The following is a 9179-nucleotide window of genomic DNA, read 5'->3' as shown; positions in this document are numbered from 1 at the left end:
ATTACTCATTACACCCACTACAGCTTTTAGACTGAGGCAGCGAGGCCCAGTGGAAAAAGAATAGATCAGAAGACGTGGGTTCTGATCCCAGCTTTACCACCTGCCTGCTGGGTGAACTTGGACAAGTAACTTCACTTCTCTGTGCCTCAGTTCCCTCATCTATGAAATGGGGATTAAATATCTATTTTCCCTCAAAGTGCTAAGAACAGTGTTTGATACATAGTAAGTGCTTAACAAATGCCACAGTTTTGTAGAGTGTGGCCAGAGATTGGGTTTTAGTTTCTGAGCACTTCACACAGTCCACTGCAGACTGTAAGCACCTCAAGGGCAGGAATCGTATATACCACATCAATTCCCCTTTCCAAACCACTTAGTATATGTCTCTGCCAACAGTAAGTGCTCAGGAACTATCCACTAGGCCACACTGAGAAGCAGCATGGCCTAGTCGATAGAGACTTGGCCTGGGAACCAGAAGGACCTAAGTTCTAATCCTGACTCTGCCAAAAGTCTGCTGTTTGTCCTGGTGCAAATCGCTTGACTTCTCTGTGCCTTAGTCACCTCATCTGAAAAATGGGGATTAAGACTATGAGACCCACGTTGGGACAGGGACTGAATCTGACCTGGTTATCTTGTACCTACCCCAAGGCTTAGAACGTAGTAAGTGCTTAACAAAAACCACTGTTATGATTATTATTATTATCCTCGTGATGGTCACAGTGCTTGGCACAGAGTAAGACCTGCCAGGTCTGGCTTTATTCATCTCCCTTACCATCCCCACAGAACCTATGCCCATATCTGTAATTTCTTTATTTATTCATATTAATGTCTGTCAGCCCCTTTAGACCTTAAGATCATTGTGGGCAGAGAATGTGTCTGTTTAATATTATGTCGTATTATCCCAAGCACGTAGTACAGTGCTTTGCACACAGTAAGCACAAAATAAATACAACTGAATGAAAAAATGAATGAATGAAAGGAAGTGCTTAGTAGAGTACTCTGCCCATAGTAAGCACATAATAATAATAATAATAATAATAATAATAATAATAATAATAATAACATATTTGTTAAGCGCTTACTATATGCTAAGCACTATTCTAAGCACTGGGGTAGATATATGGTAATCAGGGTGTCCCACAGGGGCTCACATCTTTACTCCCCATTTTACAGATGAGGTATCTGAGGCACAGAGAAGTGAAGTGACTTGCCCAAGGTCACACAGCAGACAGATGGCAGAGCCGGGGTTAGAACTCTCGTCCTCTGACACCCAAGACCGTGCTCTTTCCACTAAGCCAGGCTGCTCAGTAAATACCATTTATTGATTGATTGATTATGGGCAGGAAACGTGTCTTTTATATTGTACTCTCCCAAATACTGAGTACAGAGTTCTGCACATAGTAAGCACTCAATAAATACCATCGATTCATTCAGTCACTGACTGTGGACAAGGAATGGGTCCGACAATTCTATTTTATAGTACTCTTCCAAAGATAGAACAGCGCTCAGCACATAGTAAGCATTCAATAAATACCATTGATTGATTAATTGACTGCAAGACTCTGCTCGCCCCGTGCTACATTGTCATCTAGGCTGTAAGCTCGATGTGGGCAGGGAGTGTGTCTACCAATTCTACTGTATGGGACTCCTCCAAGTGCTTAGTACAGTGTTCTGCACACAGTAAGTACTCAAGAAACACCACAGATTGATCAATTAATTTATAACTTGTGGGTTGGGAAAGTGTTTACCATCTATGTTATCCTCTTCCACGCGTTTAGTACAGTGCTCTGCACACAGTAAGCAACCAATCAGTACCATAGATTGGTGGATCAATTGATCGCATGAAGGACTGCACCTAAACTCCCCACAGGTTTGGACGACATGTACAGGTGTGGAGGGTGTTTCTGTGGGCAGAACCCCACTTTAAGAGGTAAGAGTAAGAGAAGGCTGAGGACTTGGAATGTCTACTACTGCTGTCACACTCCCAGCCGGCACACTTCACTCCTCTAATGCCAACCGTCTCGCTGGACCTCCATCATCTTTACATATTTATTATTCTATTTATTTTATTAATGATGTGCATATATCCATTATTCTATTTATCTATTTTAATGCTACTGACGCCTGTATAGTTGTTTTGTTTTGTTGTCTGTCTCGTCCTTCTAAACTGTGAGCCCGTTGTTGGGTAGGGATTGTCTCTATCTGTTGCCAAATTGTATTTTCCAAGCTCTTACTTAGTACAGGGCTGTGCTCACAGTAGGAGCTCAATAAATGCTATTGAATGAATGAATGAATGAGTATCTCGTTGCCAACATACTGCCTCAGGCCTGGAACGCCCTTCCTCTTCACATAATAATGATGATGGTATTTATTAAGTGCTTACTATGTGTCTAGCACTGTTCTAAGCGCCGGGGTAGGTACAAGGTAATCTGGTTGTCCCACATGGGACTCACAGTCCTAATCCCCATTTTACAAATGAGGTTAACTGAGGCAAAGAAAAGTTAAGTGACTTGTCCATGGCCACACAACAGACAAATGGTGGAGCCGGGATTAGAACTCACGAATTCTCATTCCCAAGCCCGGGAGTTTGCCACTGAGCCACACTGCTTCTCTTCATATCCAACAGAAAATGACTCTCCCCTCCTTCAAATCCTTATTGAAGGCCCATCTCCTCCAAGAGACCTTCCCTGACTGTGCCTTCCTTTCCTCTTCTCCCATTCCCTTCTGTGTCTCCCTGACATGCTGCCTTTATTCATCCCTCTCCCAATCCCACAGCACTGATGTTCATATCTGTAATTGATTTATTGCTATCAATGTCTATCTTGCCCTCTTATCTGTAAACTCGTTGTGAGCAGGAAATGTGACTGTTTATTGCTATATTGTACTCTCCCAAGCATTTAGTGCAGTGCTCTGCACACAGCAAGCGCTCAAAGAATACAATTAGCCAAGTAACTGACTGACCACTTTAAGAGGGAAGAGTAAGAAAAAGACCGACATCACATCCTGGTGACAGTTCGAACCTCTCCCGCTTGTCATGAGACTGTGAGCCCGACAAGGAACAGGGACTGTGTCCAGTTTAATTGCTCCTATCCACCTCAGCGCTTATACTATCGTTATTATTATTAATGACTCTGATGGTCACATCACCCCGCTCCGGTCTAGTCTCCTCTCAGCCTCTCCCAAAGTCCTCCGCTGCGAGGACTGAGAACCAGAGGAAGTCAACAGCCAACCAAGAAATTGAGGAAATCCCAGGGTGGAATCCGATAATCCCACACCTTAATTGCCCCCTGAGTCCCACCGTGGAAGCAACAGACCTATCCCAAATAGGGCCATACCCAAGCCATGCCTCTGTACTCAGGAAACATCTGCTCCACGACAAACACATCAGTCGGGTACTTTAGCATGAGCGAGAAGCCATCTCCCTGACAGATGGGCTCTGTGGCTGATTCCAAAGGAACCTGAGACTCTGATTTATTCTCTGTTATACTCCGGTGGTAGGACCACCTACCCCAAATAGCCACCCCTGAGGAACGCACATAAGTATCTGGTTTTTTGGTGCTTTTAATGGTATTTGTTAAGATCTTACTATGTGCCAGGCACTGCACTAAGCGCTGAGATAGATGCAAGATAATCAGGTTGGACATAGTCTCTGTCCCACATGGAACTCACAGAGGGAGGACATTCATTGAATCCCCACATTAAGGGAGAAGAAGAAACAGGTGCAGAGAGAAGTAAATTGACTTGTCCAAGGTCACAGAGCAGGCAAGAGGCAGAGCTGGAATTAGAACCCAGTCCTCTCACTCCCAGGCCTGGGGCGTTCCCACTAGGCCACTCTAGGAATGATAATTCCTCCCTCTCCCTAGTTTACAGGGATGTTGTAAGGTCAAATATGGGATGAAAAACGTGAAAAGGCTTTGGAAAATAAAAGTGCTATGTAATACCCATAATAATTGCTGTACACTATATATAATTAACAATGACTGCATTGCAGAAGCACTTATTAGAAGCTAAGTGCTGAAATAGATGCAAGATAAAAATGTAATCTCAGAACAAGGCATGGGGGTGGTCCAATCTTTTGTGCGTGTGTGTTGCAGGGTATTTGTAAAGCGCTTTCTGTGTGCCAGGCATTGTACTAAGCCCTGGGGTAGGTTCAAGCTAATCGGTTCAGACTAGGTTCAAGCTAATCAGTTCAGACACAGTCCCTGTCCCACGTGGAGCTCACAGTCCTAATCCTCATTTTACAGATGAGAGAACTGAGGCACAAAAAATTGAAGTAACTTGCCCAAAATGACGCAGCAGGTACGTGACAAAGCTAGGACTAAGGTTAGGGCTCTAATCCTCTGTATCCCAAACTCAAGCTCTTTCCACCGGGACACCCTGTAATCAATCCATAGCATTTATCATGGGCAGAACATTGTGTGCTTGGGAGAACACGAAAGAATTGGAAGATTGTCACCCCACTCACACACCTCGGGGAGTTACAGCCAAGTGTGTAATTACCTCTGTAGCTCCATTCCCCACAGCACCCAGTAAATTCTCAATATACACCATAAATTGATTGATTAATCAGAGGATTTGGGGACGTGTAGCAAGAATCAGAAGGACCTGGATTCTAATCCCAACTCCACCACTTTCTGCTGCCTGACTTTGGGCAGGTCACTTAACTTCTCTGGACCTCAGTTACCCCACCTGTAAAATGAGGAGATTAAGAGTGTGAGCCCCATGTGGGACAGAAACTGTGTCCAACTTGATTAGCCCATATCTGCCCCAGCATTAAGTTCAGTGTATGGCACAGAGTAAGCACCTAAAAAATAACATGAGAAGAATGACACTATCTGTATGAAATCTGTTGGTGTTTAGAGAATTATCCTGTTCATAGAATTACCCACTTTTAGTATTTTTGTTTTTATTATTATTCGGTATAATTATTGAAATTTTGGTGTTTGTTAAGCACTTTTTATGTGCCAAGCACCGTACTATGCGCTGGAGTAGAAGCAGGATAATCAGGTCAGACGCAGTCCCTGACTTACATGGGGCTTACCAGTCTAAAGGGAAGGGATAGAGGGCATTTGGGGTTTTTTTTAAAGGTATTTGTTTGTTAAGCGTTTACTAGGTGACAAGCTCTGTGCTAAGTCCTGGGTTAGACACAAGCTAATCAGAAAACCTGACAGCCGGAGTAATGGTCATGTGGGGAGAGATTGAAAGGCTTAAAATAAATTGTCTCCTACTGGAAAGAGGACAAATCATGAAGTCACGAAACCTGACCTTTAATCTCAGCTCCGCTAGCACTGTGTGACCTCGGGCAAGTCACTTAACTTCTCTGAGCCTCGGTTTCCTCACCTGTATATGGGGATAAAAGCGGATAAAAGCCTTGCTCTCCCTCTCTTTTCTGAGCCCAGTGTGGGACGGGAACTGTGTCTGACCTGATTTTCTTGTATTTTTTTAAATGGTAAAAATGGAGAAGGGGAGAAGGGGAAGGGGAGAATGTTAAATGCTTACTATGTGCCAGGCACTGTTCTAAGCGCTGGGGTAGATAGAAGGTAATCAGGTTAGACAGTATCGTACCGCATTGGGCTCATTTTACAGATGAGGCAACTGAGGTGCAGGGAAATGAAGTGATTTGTCCGAGGTCACACAGCAGACAAGTGAAGGAACCAGGACTAGAACCCTAGTACTTCCGACTCCCAGGCTGCTTGACAAATAGTGAATGCTTAACAAATACCACAGTTATTCTTACTATAAAGGAAATCTGGGGCCATATTTTTGCCAGACCTGATTATCTTCTATCTTCCCCAGTGTTCAGTACTGATCTTAGCACATAGTAAGTGCTTAACAAATACCGTAAGTATCATATCATCATCAACATCAGTGGTATTTATTGAGCACTTACTGTGGGCGCATCACTGTACTAAGCTCCTGAGAGAGTACAATATAACAGAGGAAGAAGAAGAAGAAGAAGAAGAAGAAGAAGAAGAAGAAGAAGAAGAAGAAGAAGAAGAAGAAGGAGAAGAAGAAGAAGAAGAAGAAGAAGAAGAAGAAGAAGAAGAAGAAGAAGAAGAAGAAGAAGAAGAAGAAGAAGAAGAAGAAGAAGAAGAAGAAGAAGAAGAAGAAGAACAAGACTTTGTGGGAACGCGGGCTTGGGATTCAGATGAAATGGGTTCTAATCTCGGCTCTGCCACTTGTCTGCTGTATGATCTGGGCAAGTCCCTTCACTTCTCTTTGTCTCAGTTCCCTTATCTGTAAAATGAGGATTAAGACTGCGGGCTCCACAATCTGATAACCTTGTACATACCCCAGCGCTTAGAACGGTGATTGGCACAAAGCAAGCACTTAACAATCATTATTATAAGTAGTAGTAGTACTAGTAATAGTAGTAGTAAAGTACTTCTATTGTTTCCTCAGTTTCTCTCAATACTCCCGAGTGAACATCGACCAGAGGCGGTTCCCAAAGCAAGGGACGACAGAGATGACCGAAGAAGCAGACAACAGCTCTTGCTTCTCCTCTTCTCCACCACCTCGGTCTCCTTCCTCTCTGCCAGCTCTGCCCTCCTCCATCATCTCTCCTTTCATCTCTACCACCGATTCCCCCTTTACCCTTTCCCACCAGCTCTCCCACCTACCTCCCTGCCAGCTCCCCTGTTTCATTCCACGGCCAGCTCTCCCTTTCCCCTTCACCGGCCCCGCCCTGGTCCCCCCCTCCCTCAAGTCTGATGAACCACAGTACCGTGTCCAAGGTCGTCATCCTGGGCCTGTCGAACCGCCCCGAGATGGAGCCCCTCCTCTTCGCCATCTTTCTATGTGTCTACCTGGTGGGCTTGCTGAGAAACGGTCGCATCGTGGCCTCGGTCTCTCTCAGTGCGGCCCTGTATACGCCTATGTACGTCCTGCCGCTAGCCCTGCCCCTGGTGGACGTCGTGTGCACTTCCTCCATCATCCACAAGATGTTGGAGACCAGGCTGGGTCGCTGGAAGACCATCAACTATGGCGGCTGCGTGGCCCAGCTCTTCTTCCCTCACCTGTTCCCTAGGTGCCGAGATGGTCCTCTTCACCGCCATGGCCTACGACCACTACGTGGCCATCTTCTTTTCTCTCCGCTAGGCCGCCTTTATGAGCCAGCGGACGTGCTCCGCCCTCTTCGACACTGTCCTTCTCATAGCCATCACCAATGCCTGGGTGCACACGGGTCTCATCCTCTGGCTGACCTTCTGTGGAACGGAAGCCATTGACCACTTCTTCTGCGAGATTCCCCCCCCCCCCCCGTTGGCCCTCTCCTGCAGCCCCGTTCGGGCCAATAAGGTGATGACCCTCGTGGTCGACATCACCTGGGCCATGGAGGACTTCTTGTTGACCTGTCTTTCCTATGGCTTCGTCTTGGCCGCCATACTCCATATCTGGATGACCAAGGGCAAGAGGAAGGCCTTCTTCACCTGCTCCTCTCACCTTTTCGTGGTCTCCCTCTTCTACTCCCCCTTCATCTACACCAACATCCAGCCTGCCTCCTCCTACTCCTTCGACAGGGAGAAGGTGGTGGTGGTCCACAGCCTCTGAAACAGAGAGATCCGGGCTGGTGTCCGAAAAGTCTTCTCTTCCGTGAAGCGCCGATAAGAATAATAATGACTATTATTACTATTATGGTACTCACTGAGAGCTTACTGGGTGTCGGGTGGTGTTCTAAATTTCGGGACAGATACAAGTTGATCAGGTTGGACACGGCCCCTGTCCCACATGGTGCTTATGCTCTTAATACCCATTTTACAGATACATAACTGAGGCCCAGAAAAGTGACGTGACTTGGCCAGGGTGATACAGCGGACATGTGTCAGAGCTAGGATTGGAACCCACATCCTTCTGACTCCCTGGTGTGGGCTCTAACCACTAGGAATCACTGCTTCTCTGCTTCTCTCACCAATGAGGAGAAAGATTCTCTCCTCTTCCGCCCCCTCCAGTAATAATAATAATAATGATAATAATAATGATGGTAGCTTTTAGGCGCTTACTATGTGCCAGACACCGTACTCATCACCAGGCTGGATACAAAGTCTCTGTCCCACTTGGTGCTCACACTCTCAATCCCCCTTTTACAAATGAGGTTACTGAGGCCCAGTGAATACTAATAACTGTGGTATTTGTTAAGCACTTCTGACTCCCAAGCCCGAGCTCATTCCAGTAAGCCACTGTGGATAAGTATGTGGATAAGTATGTGCATATATGTCTGCCTATGTGTTCATGTATATATGTGAGTGTAGTCACGTGATTTGTGAGTGTGCATGCATATATAGGTACATATGCACGTACATATATGCTCAAATACGTTTGGGTGTATGTTTGCACATATGCATATATATGCTTATATATCTGTGCACATACACATAAGCACAAATTTATTCAATCATATTTCATTCAATTATATTTCATTCAGTCGTATTTATTGAGCGCTTACTGTGTGGAGAGCACTGTACTAAGCGCTTGGGAGAGGACAATTAAGCAACAGAGACAATAATAGCAATAATGATGTTGGTATTTGTTAAGCGCTTACTGTATGCCAAGCACTGCTCTAATCGCTGGGGTAGACACAAGGTAATTAGGTTGTCCCACGAGAGGCTCATAGTCTTCATCCCCATTTTACAGATGAGGCAGCTGAGGCACAAAGAAGTTACGTGACTTGCTCAAGGTCCCCCAGCAGACGTGACAGAGTCGGGATTAGAACCCATGACCTTTGACTCACAAGCCCGGGCTCTTTCCACTAAGCCACGAAAATCCCTACCCAACAACAGGTTCACAGTCTAGACAGACATCAAAACAAGTTAACAGCCATCAATAACATTAATATAAATAAACAGAATTATAGATACATACACATCATGTATATAGTAACAATATTAATGGATTTTATTAATCGTTTACTATGTGCAAAGCACTGTTCTAAGTGCTGGGGAGGTTACACGGTGATCAGCCCACGGGGGGCTCACAGTCTTAATCCCCATTTTCCAGATGTGGTAACTGAAGCACAGAGATGTTAAGTGACTTGTCAAAGTCACACAGCTGACACTTGGCAGAGCCAGGATTAGAACCCATGACCGCTGACTCCAAAGCCCGGGCTCTTTCCACTGAGCCATGCTGCTTCTCTATAATATATATAATGTGTTTAATGTATACGGATGTGTGCGTGTGGATGTGTGTAT

At 45.2% G+C, this 9179-nt stretch overlaps 1 pseudogene; it reads left to right on the top strand.

The window, feature by feature from the left end:
* The first annotated feature begins 6707 nt into the window (after positions 1 to 6707).
* On the top strand, positions 6708 to 7602 carry LOC119921665 (annotated as a pseudogene).
* Positions 7603 to 9179: the final 1577 nt, after the last annotated feature.

The sequence above is a fragment of the Tachyglossus aculeatus genome (genome assembly GCF_015852505.1).
Source record: "Tachyglossus aculeatus isolate mTacAcu1 chromosome 12 unlocalized genomic scaffold, mTacAcu1.pri SUPER_6_unloc_4, whole genome shotgun sequence".
In the NCBI taxonomy this organism is placed as follows: Eukaryota; Metazoa; Chordata; class Mammalia; order Monotremata; family Tachyglossidae; genus Tachyglossus; species Tachyglossus aculeatus.
This window is presented reverse-complemented; position numbering and strand designations above follow the sequence as displayed.